Source organism: Xenopus laevis, chromosome 7L (assembly GCF_017654675.1).
Source record: "Xenopus laevis strain J_2021 chromosome 7L, Xenopus_laevis_v10.1, whole genome shotgun sequence".
NCBI lineage: Eukaryota > Metazoa > Chordata > Amphibia > Anura > Pipidae > Xenopus > Xenopus laevis.
Genome location: NC_054383.1, coordinates 44,235,347 through 44,249,980, shown reverse-complemented (window position 1 = coordinate 44,249,980; position 14,634 = coordinate 44,235,347). Strand labels below are relative to the sequence as shown.

At 40.2% G+C, this 14,634-nt stretch overlaps 2 protein-coding genes across 3 annotated transcripts in view; one reads left to right on the top strand and one right to left on the bottom strand.

The window, feature by feature from the left end:
- cdh23.L (cadherin-related 23 L homeolog) overlaps positions 1–14,634 on the top strand; it is a 588,894-nt gene that overhangs the window by 505,842 nt on the left and 68,418 nt on the right. The gene's annotated exons all lie outside the window — the stretch shown is intronic.
- The window catches only part of vsir.L (V-set immunoregulatory receptor L homeolog), a 42,345-nt gene that overhangs the window by 27,253 nt on the left and 458 nt on the right, over positions 1–14,634 (bottom strand).

Here is a 14,634-nt window from a genome sequence, read left to right as displayed (position 1 = left end):
TGTAAGGGGGGCCCTACGTTTTTAATCATGTTCCAGGGGGGTGGGGGGGTTGCTGTGTTATCCATGGGAAAGGGGAAGAGGTATATGGATTTAAGGGTATGTCCTAATTCGACTTAACTTTTTTCACAAATGAGTGATATCCCTGCAGTGATCACCAACCATTTTTGGTGTGTTACCACCATTAATATGGACATGGTCTTGTGGTACTGGTAACATGGGTGTGGTTTACAGTGAGTGTGGTTTTAAAAACAGAGTGGTCAACATTGGCTTCCATTATTGTCCCTCCACCATGTAGGCCAAAAAAATTCCGGTTCTCTGTACCACAGAAGTTGGGAAGCACTGAGTAGCATTCAGGAACAAATAGAGAGTAAAGAGTGCTGTTATGCACAGACTGAGAATGATAGGGATGGATTGAAGAATAACTCCAAGGCATCATAATGAATCTGCAAAGTTAGTGAGGATTGAACCTCAAAGTTCCATGACCTGTTTAGAAACCATTCAGCCATTGGCCTGTTATAATATCTTTATATTTTACAATAGGTCAATTTTTCACTATACACAAAGGCCATGAATATCCTGTAAATTATATCCTTGGTGATCAGGTGCTTAGTGATGTCTTCAGTTATAATTGCTCAGTGATATCATTTGTGTCACATTATTCACAAAAAAAATGAACCCCCTGTTGTTATACATAAGGATATATGTCACCACACAGGTTAAAAAAACGTTATAAAAGCACTCGGTCTACAAGCTCATACCTTTATATGCTTATAGTACTGCTTGTTGACTTCTAATATCCTTAGGTCCTTTTACAATAAGGGCGCATTATTCCCTATATAGACATTTCAGAACTGCTTTGCAAAGGAACAAAACCTCCTATGAAGTGATAAATGATTTCATTACACCTCAACATATTTCAGCCCTCATGAATAGTGAGCAGTATTTCAGAAAATATATATCCACGTGACTACAAAGCTTGTGAAAGGAAATACTATTTTGTGTCTACAATTAGGAAATCAGAGTTGTGTGTAATGTCCATTCATATAACAGCAGGAATAAAAATAAAATGCATAAATAAAAAGCAATTTACACTGCACTCATTCTATGCTAACCTGAAAGTTTACCTTTTCCCCCCACACAACCACTTCCTCCTAGATTTTTTTTTATATCAGCAACTAAATTTGTCACTGTGCACATATCTCTGCACTAATTATGTCTGCTGCAACCATCTCACATACCATGAAGAAATAAATATGTACTGCAGCACTGGCAGGCAGCTCTATCTTTCATGGCTTCAGGGTGCGTGTTTGAAGTGGGGTGCAGTGTTCAGTTAAATGACTGGACCTTACTTTGTTTATGGATCTTTTCACATGCTGAAGTGATAGATTCCAGGTTTTAAAGTCCCTCTGCACTGCCCACCATAATAGCACAAGGACGTCAAATTCCAAAATCCCTGCAACATGACAAATGTAAAGGAGGGGCTGAATGACTCTGCCAGGCTAAGGGAGGGTGCAGAAATAGTTCCTGAGAGTTAAAGATGAACATTGTTTCCTCTTAATGTAAGGAGTCATGAATGTGTCTGTACATTTATTTCATAAAGTGTGGTATTTGTTCCACTAGATGAAAACATGGTGTAGGGATTACTATCCACAATTAAATTGCTATTATATTAGGTATGGGACCCGCTATCCAGAATGCTTGGAACCTGGGGTTTTCTGGATAACGTATCTTTCCATAATTTGGATCTTCATACCTTAAGTCTACTAGAAAATCATGTAAACATTAAATAAATCCAATAGACTGGGGTTGTTTTCAATTAGGATTCATTATATCTAAGTTTGGAAGAAATACAAGAAAATGTTTTATTATTACAGAGAAAAAGGAAATCATTTTTAACTATTTGATTGTTTAGATAAAATGGAGTCTATGGGAGATGGCCTTTCTGTAATTCAGAGCTTTCTGGATAACGGGTTTCCGAATAATGGATACCATGGATACCTGTATCTTAGTTTGGAACAAGTAAAAGGTGCGGTTTTATTATTACAGAGAAAAAGGAAATACGTTTTAAAAATCTGGATTATTTGGATAAAATGGAGTCTATAGGATACTGCCTTCCTGTAATTCGGAGCTTTCTGGATAATGGCCATTTTGCCAGAAAGTCCATTTTAATCAAATAATTCACATTTTTAAAAGGTATTTCCTATTCTCTTTATTAATAAAACAGTACCATGTACTTGATCCTAAGATATAATTAATCTTTTTTGGAGACAAAACAATCCTACTGGACTTATTTAATGTTTAAATGATTTGTTAGTAGACTAAAGGTGGCCATACATGGGCAGATAAAGCTGCCGATATCGGTCCTTAAGACCAATTCAGCAATTTATCTGCCCCTGTATGGGGGCTTCCAACGGGTCTTCCTGATCGATATCTGGCCACGATATCGATCAATAAGGATTAATGTTTCCGCCAACCGAACCCATTGCTCCTCGTTCTAATACTAGGGCCGAATGTTCGGATTACCCCAATATAGCCCTGCCATTGGTGGGCATATCGGGGAAAGATCCACTCATTTGGCGATGTCGCCAGAGGAGCATATCTATTCATGTATGGCCAGCTTTAGAGGCCTATTTACTAATCTTGCATACCAAAAAAATTTTTTTTCCGAACTCTAATTTATTTAAGAAATTCAAATTTTAATACATCCCCCCTTAAAGTATGTAAGCCAAATTATGGAAAGATCCCTTATCCAGAAAACCCAGACCCGAGCATTCTGGATAACATACCTGTATCTAGAATGTTCCTTTTTGCCATAAAATGAGGCTATTATATATATTTTCTTTAAACATTGGAGAGGCCACTAAGTGCTACATTTCAAGACACAAATGGCAATTGGTTTAGAGGATCATTAAATTATGCTAAATAATTAAGTTTAAGGCAACTAATCACTTTGGCTGAGTGAATTGGTTCATATATTTATCCATAGTCTGAAACTTTTTCATTTGAATTTCAAGTGTCTATGGTTGCCATGGGAACTTCAGTCTTGCTGTTTTGGCAGAAATTTCAATGTTGATATTTAAAGATACATACATTCAATAATTTGGAGCTTTCTGGATAAAGGGTTTCTGGATAATGGCTCCGATACCTGTACTTATACTATATTTTATTATTACAGTGAATAAATGAAAACAAACAAATGTATCAGAGCTCATTCACTCACCAATAGCTTTTCTACTGCATCTCTGTTGAGATCAGTGGTAGGGCGGGAGGAATGATCTCTGTGATTAAAGCTTTCTAGGACTGTTTCAGAAGCCACAGGAGAGGTGAAAGTATATTCCGAAACCCTGCATGATTCTAGCCATAAATCACTCCCTTGCCTGCTGCAAACATTTATTGGAAAACCCATATTCTCATTTTCTGGGAGGCTCCTGGCAAAATATGTTATGTTTGGATGTGGGGTTTGAGGCACAACTGGGTGCAATGGCAACTTGGTCAATAAATCTCCTATAAATCACCCCCAGTTTGGCATTTCTGCTGTCTGCATCTGCGAATACCTTCAGCTGCGATTGTGCAACAAAATTGTGTTTGAAAACGATCACATATCTGCTAAAGAATGCTTAAGAAAGAAGGTGTTCATTTCACTAAATAAACATTCTGTATACAGCGTCCACTTGCAATATACAGTAATCAAAGGTCGGATTTCTTTGTAAGAGCTGATCTAAACATTTATATAGGAATTTGGCCTCACCAAAATGCTCAGTGTCAAGGACATTACATTAGTCATTCTATAAAAACAATCCCTGAATAATGCAGTAAGTTATTATATATCTCATTTGTTCACCACTATTTTAACAGAGAAACAAATCAGAACTTGGAACTATGGACTTCAACCTCTTTTTTTTTTTTTAAAGGTAAGTTTTATTTCTCATTTTTAAACACATACAACAATCATACATAGAACAAATAAGTACACTCGCAGACTAAACTGTACAATTTAGGCAGGAAGACAATATGGCATATGCTATCACCAAGCACAACACAATACAGTTATTGAGCAGTTGAGATGGACACTAAACTCAGGTGAACTATACATCTGACGGTTAGGTTGGGACCCTCGAGGATACGAAGGATAGCAAACCAGGAGGGGTTTCATAGTAGGAGATGGACTCGGCTATGACTTACTATAGAGGGGTCAGGTCAATGTCATTCCACAAGCCCCAAATTCTATCAAATTTTGTTGGTGTTCCCCTAATTTCGTAGGTGAGCTTATATAGGGGTACTGCTTTGTTAACCAGTTGTATCCACGCATTGAGAGAGGGTGAGAGGTTACCCATCCAGTGAAGGGCTACAGTTTTTTTTGCATAAAAGAGTAGGATACGAAAAGAGATTTGAGTATATTTAGCTGGGATTATCTCTTCTAGGACCCCCAAAAGGCAAACTGAAGGTGAAATTATTCTCGGGAAGTCAAGATTATCCGCTATATAGTTTACGACTTGTGTCCAAAAACTCAGTATGTAATGGCATTCCCAGATTAGATGGAAGAAATCCGCAGCTTGTTGGTGACACCTGGGACAGGAGTCGCAGGGGATCTGGCCCATCAGTTTGAGTCGTGTGGGAGTTATGTAAATATGGTGCATAATTTTATATTGTATTAGTTTGTCCTTCAACGATATCAGGCCAGTGTATATGTGTTCTGTTGCTTCATCCCAGTTATCTTGGTCAAGGCCTACAATTTTGGTATTCCACCAGTCTTGTGCTGATTGAAAAGGTTTGGGGCCGGATAAAAGGAATTGCTGGTAGAGCCGGGACACCAGCTTTGCTGGGTTGGGATCATGAAGAATATCTTCTATGACTAGGCAAGATTGCTGGGGGGTAAGACTGTTGAATTGGGAGTAGAAGGTATGTCGTAATTGTAGATATTTAAATAGTGGAATTTGCGTTGGCTGGCACTTAAGTTGTAGCGTGCAATGGGTGACAAAGGTATGATAAGGAGATCCTTCAAGCATTTAATGCCTTGCCTGGGCCAGAAAGCAGAGTGTTGCAAAGATCTAAAGTGATTTAAATAGGAATTTCTCCAGAGTGGGAGGTGAGGGGATAGGAGGGGTGGTGAATGGCCCAAGATTTTGAGAGCCATCAGCCAGGCCTTCTGTGGGGTAGTCAGTGTCGTCGGCAGCTGGCCAGAATCCCTGGGACTCCGATAGGGAAAGTTGCGGAGGCTCTCCCACGAGGATAGTAAAAGAGCTTGTAACTGCGAGTTTGGGTTATACGGGTCAGGGTTAAAGCACCAGTGGAGGTAATATATTTGTGAAGCTATGAAATACCAATGGAAGTTGGGGAGGGCCAGTCCTCCCTTGACACATGGTGCACATAACTTTGACCAAGCGATTCTGGGTGTTTTCTTGTTCCAGAGAAAGGGGGTCACGATTTGGTTTATACTTTTAAAGTATTTTTTGGGAATAAATATTGGCGCATTATGGAGTAGGTAGAGAATTTTGGGGAGGTAAATCATTTTAATGACATTTACTCTACCCCAGAGAGACAGAGGGAGTTTAGTCCATCGATTTAAGGTATTGGTCAGAGTAAGTAAAATTGGGTCGAGGTTTAAGGTAGTGTATTTGGTGAGATCTGTATGGACTATCACTCCTAGGTACTTGAATTGGGTGGCCCATTCGAGTGGGGTCTCTTGTGGTAGAGATCGAGGTTGGTCAGAGTCAATGGGGAATAAAACAGATTTTTTCCAGTTAACTCGTAGTCCGGAAAATGAGCCAAACCGGTTGACCAGGTCAAGGAGGGCAGTAAGAGAATCATTGGGATCTGCCAAATATATAAGGAGGTCGTCTGCAAAAAGGGAGATTTTTTCCTGAATAGTGCCGTAGGTTAAACCCTTGATTAAAGGAGATTGTCTGGTCAGAATTGCTAGTGGTTCTATTGCTAGGGCAAATAGAATTGGGGAGAGGGGGCAACCTTGCCTTGTTCCCCTTGTTAGTAAGAAAGAGGGGGAGATATGGCCATTAACTCTCACACGTGCCGTGGGGTTCTTATATAGAAGTTTGATCCAGGATATGCATCTAGGGCCAAATCCAAAACGGGCTAAAACCTCCCATAGGTAATCCCACTCCACCGAATCGAAAGCCTTAGCAGAGTCTAGGGAGGCAACTACTCTGGTGCCTGTTTCAGTATGGGCAATCTGCAGGTTGGTAAAGAGTCTGCGGAGGTTGATGTTAGTGGAGCGTCCGGGCATAAAGCCAGATTGATCAGGGTGGATAAGGTCAGGGACTACCTGTTGGAGGCGGGAAGTGAGGACCTTAGCCAGGATTTTAGCATCTGTATTTAGGAGAGATATAGGGCGGTATGAAGAGCAGCGAGTTGTATCTTTACCCGGTTTAGGGATGACAACTATGAGGGCCTCTGTAAATGATGGAGGTAGAGAATTACTATCAAAAGCACTTTGCAGCGTTTCTAGATACTTTGGGACTAATTGTTCTGAGAGAGCTTTATACCAGTCTGGAGGGAGGCCATCCGGTCCTGGTGTCTTATTTGGGGGTAGGGAGGCAATGGCATCAGCAATTTCTCGGGGGGTTATAGGTGCATCCAGAAATGCTTTGTCACTAAGTGAAAGAGACGGGATAGGGATTGAGTCCAAGAACTGAACGAGTTGGGTTCTAGAGTGAGTAGTTGTGGTAGAATAGAGGTTTTGGTAGAAGGTGGCAAATTCTTGTGCTATGAGCTTGGGTTCTGCGACTATTGAGCCATCATCCAAGATAAGGCGGGGAACAGCGGAGGATGTTGTCTGTTGTTTAGCCAAAAATGCCAAAAGTTTACTGTTTTTGTCGCTCTGATCAAAGATACGCTGGTTCTGGTAAAGTAAGGCTTTCCTAGTTAGTGATATGGAGGCCCTGGAAAGAGAGTTTTGGGCGCTTAGGAGACCAGCATAGTTGGCAGGGGTAGGGTTCAGTGTATGTGCTCCTGAAGCATTGCGGAGTTCATTCTCCGCAGCTTTAACCTGGTCTAAAGTATCATTCCTCGCTTGTGAGATTGCCCCCATAAGCGCTCCTCTCATGACTGCTTTAGAAGCATCCCAAAGAGTCAGAGGGGAGGTGGACCCCACGTTATGGACCCAATAGTCGCCATAGGCCTGGGCATTTGCTTCGGCCACTGTAGTGTTTTTGAGTCAAAGAGGGCTTAAGCGCCATAGCTTGTCTGAGGCCTCAGGATTCCAGCGAAAAGTAACTTGAAGTGGGGAGTGGTCGGATAGGGATTGGGGTAGGTATCGGATTTGGTCAATCATAGGCAGGAGGTCATGAGATACTAGGGCCAGGTCTATCCTAGAGAAAGTTTTGTGTGTCAGAGAGTGGCAGGAGAAGGTTCTCTGGAGTGGGTATTTCCATCTCCAGGGGTCAGTTAGTTGTAAGGCTTCTGTCCACGTGGTGAGCTTTGTAAACGTATGTGGGTCAGGGCTAAGTTTATCCAAGGACGGATTTAAGCAACAGTTAAAATCTCCCATAATACAAAGGGGGCTAGGTGGGAATTCAGACAGTTTAGTCATCATTATATCTAGGATTGACACTGCAAATGGCGGAGGCATATATAGATTGACCAATAGAATGGGTTTGTTGGCGATAAGGCCATGTATTACCAGGAATCTGCCGTAGTGGTCTAAGTGGAGCTTTAGAAGTTCAAATGGCAGACCCTTGCGAATTAATACGGAGACCCCCCTCGAATGAGTTGAAAAAGTAGAATGAAAATGCCAACCCACCCATGGTTTCTTAAGTGCGAGAACTTTTTGCCGGGAGAGATGCGTCTCCTGGAGGAGAAGGATAGAGGGAGGATATCTCTTGAGGTAATTAAACAACAAGCTCCTTTTAAATTTGGAATTAAGGCCCCTCACGTTCCAAGAAAGTATTGATATATTAGCCATAGCATACAGTAGCAGGTATATGCCGAGCCAGAGGAAGTGTCCATCCCTTCAGATACATCAGTAAGAGAAACATATAAAGTGCAACATGCTTAGTTACTATGCCATGCAATTGAGAGTGAATAGTCTGCAAAATAGATTGATATACAAACCCAAAATATATACATCCCCAACCCTCCCTACTCACCCCCCAAACTCGGGTGAGTCTATTACCCATAACAATCTATAACAATAATGGGGGTTATCCCCTAGACATCTGCTAAGAAACAGTCCCTATCCGGGGGTCTAGGGCGGGTGTTAAAGTTAGTAACTGCCTGTTGTCAGGCACCGAGCTGAAATATTGGGCAGTTGCCCCGTAAGAAAAGACCAGGTGCGGCCCACAGTAGGGTCTTCAACCTCTTTTTAACATGAGATGATTCAATAGGGCTAGTGCAGAGATAAACAGAAGTCCATTATGCAAAGGAATTATCACAAGCTTTGGATAAAGGTGGCTTTGTATTACATACATACAAATCAGCGTCTCTTTCCCCAGTAAAGGATCTTTTCCCTTACATCAGGATGTTCCTGATCATTTGGATCTCAGGCCAAGTGACCAAATCACAATGACGTTATACAGGCCATCGCACAACAAGCCAATGCAGTCCTCACCCTGACGGGATATTTAGACTTGCCTGATCGATATCTGGGTGATTATCTGCCAAATATCTGTCAGGTAGGTCCATCAGAGTGGCTCATACACGAGTCTATATGCTAAGCCCTTCTGCAGCTCAGATCAACCTGTGTATGGCCAATTTAAGGTGGCAATGCCATGGATATGATCTGTTGTGCATCTCTATTTTTTTTATAAGGATGGTTCTGAACAGCTGCTGAGCAAACATTGGGTCATTTACCCCAGTAATCAGTCACATTTAAAGAGGTCGGGATTGGGGTGAATAAGGGGCTTGGTCGGGCAGATCAGGGGAAGCTGAAGAGGAGAATGGTTTGGCTTTGTGACTAAGTGAACTGGGTGCATAACAAGGGAGCGCCTACATTTACCAGAAATTTTATTGTCAATACATTTTTTGTTCCAGCCATGGCCTTACATTTACATACTAGGCCAGTGAAATAACAGGCACATGCCAACCCTTTATCCAAACCAAAAGATAATTCGTTTCTACACACACTGAGTGATCTTGCATCGTTAAGGTCTAAGGTCTATGGATATTTATTTCTCCAGATATAGCAATATGGCAATTCCTACAACTGTTAAATTACAATACCTAAACCGATAAGCTGTGCAGAACATTCTATGTTTATGGGTTTTAGGGAACTTTATTGCAGTAAACTAACACCTCTTATTGTAAATAAGAGTAAACTTCTTCTTTTTAAGGAACTTTGACTAACTATTTTGCTTCCCTAAAGCCTGCTGTTGGTACTCCACTATATGCATCTTTATAACTTAATTATTTTGTGTGACTTTCACTTCTTTGTTTCTGCTTATTAAAGCTAGCTTTAACTAATTCTATGATTTTTTTTATCTCCTAATTGCAACTGAATAGATTTCATTCCCATCTACTGACATGCGAATGATCATTCTAACCCTATTCTACAGCATAATTACATCACTGTAAATTTCCCTGTGCATATGAATTTGGGGATAACTTACACAGTTTGAAAATGTCCCCCTCCTGTCCCCCCTTGCCAGTGTCACCTTTGCAAACACTGCAATTCTGCCCTAAAGATATAGCAGTTACTGCGCTAATACCATAAATAGAGCTAATGATGCTCATGATATGTGCCATAAGCAGGGCCTCACTAGCCATAACAGCCTCTCTATAGATGACTCCAAAAGAGTACACAGTAAATTATGTAGTTGTAAAATGAGTGAGTCAGGTAGACTTGTACTAGGCATTATTATAAGCAATTCAGAAAGGAAACCGTCTGCTTTTGTATTATGCCTCCTTTAACTAGTTGTCATGTTTCGGTTTTACATTATCACATTTTCATATGTACATACAAAATGTTTGTATTAGCTTGCAATATATGGGGTCCTGCCAACAATAATTTACAACCTAGAGGATATATTTAGCTGAAAAACCAATAAAGAAATGTGTGAGAAAGTTAAAGGGGAATAGAACCTTTTTACAAATTTCACACAAATTTTTTTCTTCCAGATGTTTATATATTTAGCCAATCAGCAAATATCATATTGGTTGCTACTGGTAACTGCTCCTAGGCAAACTTTACATTGTTTATTAAATATATACGTGATTTATTTGTGGGTTGTTCAATCATTCTTTCTGCAGCAACCATCACAGTGTTCCTGTGTCATACTTCATCTAACATAAGCATAAGTCAACAGCTTGTAAATGCACTACAGCACGGTTAAGTTGTTCTCAGTAGGAAATATGTAAGGTTGAGGTAGCACACTAATAAAGTATTTAAATCTCAAACTACAAGAAGAAATAATAGGAGCTATTTGTTAATAATAATTATTAAGCATCCGCTACAGTTGTTTTTTATATAATAGAGATAGTACCCCATTTAGCATCTCCATCTGCTAATACAGTAGAAATGCATGTGAAGCACATTACAAAGCCACGTTTAGCCTGTAATTGTGTTGTGCTACCTGCTGTGCTAATAGCATGTGCATGCAATGGTTTATCTAATAACTTGAGATGAAAAAAAAGTCACAGCACTCACTGTTTTTCTCTTTGAGTTATCCTGCACCATATGCGAATGTCTTGTCTGTCACTTATTAATACAACAACTAACATTTCCTCTCCAGCATAATAGTGAAATAATGGCACAGAAAGAGTACCAAAGGTTTTGGTCCTTATAATTAAGGCATTGTTTTCAGATTTGTTCTAAAACACTTTTGTATTTTGTACTTTTGGATTTGTATGTTGCCAGCATAAACTACAAGTTCTGAAACTACGTTCCAAAACTGCTGATGTTTGCTCACTACTGTATTCTGTGGCTTGTTAGCAGCATGTGATGAACAAGAATTTATAATTATAAGCACAGAAAATAATCTAGCAGCTGCATGTACCAAAAATACCAGGCATTTGCCTACTTACTTGACAATTACATTTAATTACTGGTTCAAAGCCATCTCCCCATGCTCAGAGCTCAGGTAGCACTCAGAGGAAACAGAAAATGCAACTGCAGAATAAACCAAATGAAAGGGCTGAATATTTATTTTACTAAACAGCTGCTGCATGAGCAAACAACTTATAGAAAGAGCCCTTCCCCTGGGGCAGGAAGCACTATGACCTGAAACCACAGGCCATGCAACAGCCCGGGATTCTTCCAGCGAGCACCAAAGAGTGATCGTGTTCTGGTTTCTTCTTTTTCCTCGCAGCTGTGCATGCGCAGTAGTGCAAAAAGCCAAACTTTAATGAAAAAGTTGGCTATTTTGTTCTACTGCGCATGCATCTGCTCCGGGAAATTTGAGAAGCCAGAAGACGATCGACCCGTGGTATTTTCTGGAAGAATCCCAGGCCAGTGCAGTTTTCTCCTAATAGATGCACCGGCCCAGGTTTCAGTTAAGTACATGCGATCACTTGGGGGTGCCTGACTTTTGGCATCTCAAATTAAAAAGACCTTTCCTTCTCCTTTAGTTGTGTTTCAGGTTGATTTATTGAATATTTCTGCAAAAACCCTACTAGACCCGCCCATCTGTTCCACTTCCTGCTGCCTCCTTCCCCAGACTGTGCAGGGGAGCCAGTGGTACTCAGCACACTGTACTGTAGGATAGGAACCAGTCAGCAGCTAAGCGGACCTGATAGGGACCATAAGGACATGCCCACCCTTCATTTGAAACAGGGACCAGAGAACATCTATGGGGATCTCAAATAAAGGTGCTAATTTTGAAGACAATATTAATTTACAGCCCCATATAGTATATATTATTGCCTACAAAATTAGGGGGATAAATTTAATTTATCCTATGTGTCCTTTCAGAAGAAGGCTGCAGTATGCCATATTTAAAAATATGTTATTGTTATATCTAAATAAATTGTCTCGACTACTGTAAATCCTGTTTATTAACCATAATAAAGCATTTTCCAGCATAATTGCAGGTTGCTCTGATGCTACTGGTGCTTTAAATAGGACACACTTCTGTAGCATACGGTCAAAAGGTGTTTGCATTCAGTTAACTAAATGCAAGTATGGTATGACTATTGCTGCTACCCTGGAGATGGCAACCAAATGGAAGCTCAAAAGTGTGTTTGAATGCATGTTGGATTGATTAAAGTCCCGCACTTAGTAGTACATTCATAAATCACCCCGCCAATGTCTTAAGGTGGCCATACACTATAAGATCCATTTGTTTGGCAATGTCGCCAAATGATAAAGATCTTTCCTCCCAATATGCCAACCAAAAGTTGGGTGATATCGGGCTTATCTGATCGTTTCACCCTATGGCCAAGAAATCAGATTACAATGACGGGAGTACCAGCCGACAGGAGATGACCGCATCAACTAGCCAATGTGGTCCTTTATTTGGCAGGAAAATCAAACCTGCCCGATTGAGATCTGGATGGTTTTTGGCCAGATATCTGCCTGGGAGGCCCATCGAAGAGCTACATACACTGGCAGATAAGCTGCCAAATAAGCCTAAAGGATCCGAATCGGCAGCTTAAATCTGTCTATATATATGGCCACCTTTAAAAGCTCCAAAAAAATTAATGAAGACATTGCTGATGCCACAAGGTTAGTTTTCTGCTTTCACAAGGCTGGTTTCCTTCCGCTCGCTGACTTCCCTGTCAAAACATCACTCTGGTCATAGTTTATTATACAAAACTAGGGATGCTTTACCAGTCATTTAAAACCAAATAAGCCCCACTTAGCCTGTCCATAGGTATACTTATGTGTTATATGTGTCCCTCAAAAAGTATGGCTCCAAGAATCAAAACCTTTAAGGAATAATCATTTTAACAGAACCAACTCCTGAAACAAATGGGCCTTGTATCAAATCATATGTCAAACACTTGTGGCCTTGGGCAAGCAGTTTAATCCTATGCACCAGTTCCTAAAGTCCTCTTAGAAATTCTACTAAGCAGGGACCTATTTTGTATTAAAGGAGACATATAATGTAAAAAACAAGAATGTGCCAGTGCATTAAACTCTCTTATATATAGAAGGAATGTTCTTTAAAAAGTTGTGTTTCAGGTTACATTATTGAAAATTTCTGCAAAAACCCTACTAGTCTCGCTGATTTTTTTCACTTCCTGCCGCTGAATTGTCTGGCTGTGCAGGGAAGCCAGCGGCACTCAGCACACTGCACTGTAGGATAGGAACCAATCAGCAGATAAACTGACCTGATAGGGAACTGAAGCCTGTCTTTGCTTGTGTGACTGCAGGGCTGTGATTGGCTACCCTGCCCCTACTGTACTTCTGGTAGGGACCCTTAGAACATGCCCACAACTCACTTGAAACAGAGACCAGAGAACAGATCTCAAATAAAGGCTCTAATTTGGAAGACAATATTAATTTACAGCCAAAAGTAAAACCAGCACCATATAGTAGACAATGTTGCCTACAAAACTAGAGGGGGTTTAATTTATCCTATACAGTATGTCTCCTTTAATATATAAAGCCCTGCATACAACTGGGTGGTATATTACATAAAAAAGATAGTATGGGATTTCTTATCCAAAAACCCGTAAAGCCCTACATTTCTGAAAGCCCGTCTTCCATAAACTTCATTTAAAGCACACCATTTTTAAAAATGATTTTCCTTTACCTCTGTAATAATAAAACAGCGATCCTAAAAAAGCTGTATGAATCCACACTGGTGGCAAAACAATCCTATTGGGCTTATTTAAAGGGGTAGTTCACCTTTAAGTTAACTTTTAGTATTTTATGGAAGGGTCAATGCTTAAAAACTCTTCAATTGGTCTTCATTTTTTATTTTGTATAGTTTTTCCTTTCTTCTTCTGACTCTTTCAAATGGGGATCACTGACCCAGGCAGGCAAAATACTAGTTACTTTTAATTGCTTCTTTATTCAGGGTCTCTCTAATCCATGTTTCAGTCTCTCATTCAAACCACTGCCTGGTTGCTAGGGTAATTTATACCCTAGCAACCAGATGCTGGAATTCCAAACTGGATAGGTGAACATGAAAGTAAATAATTCAAAAAACACAAATACTAAGAAAATAAAGTAGAGTATCATCCTCGACATCATATTAAAATTAGTTTTAAGGTGAACAGCCCCTTTAAATTTCCAGTAAATATAAGGAATGGTGATCCAATTTACTGAAAGTCGCTTTATCCAAAATATCCCATGTCCCAAGCATTCTGCACAATACTCAACAGCTTATTTGTTCCACCGACCAGAAGCAATATTGGGCATTAATTGGAGGACAAACGGAGCACCAAAGCAGTAAGCCAGTATTCTCTGTATGTTGTAGTCATGCCACTGAGAATACTGACATCCTGGATGCACCTTAGTTTGCCTTCAAATTTCATACAGCAAGTAGAAAGACGTAGGAGCTAATTAATTACAATTATTGATTTAATTTAGATCACAGCAAAGAGAAAGCTCACTTAGAATCACTCATTGAAACCTCAGAAGTAAATGTAATGAACACTTTCCCTATAACCAGCCAGCTCATTAAAGCCGTACAACTCCCTTTATTTAATAAGCATAACAAATAACATCCCTGGTTCAAGCCCAGCCCTGGACTGTGGATTGATTATTCCTGCCATGAAATATTGGCATGGATATCT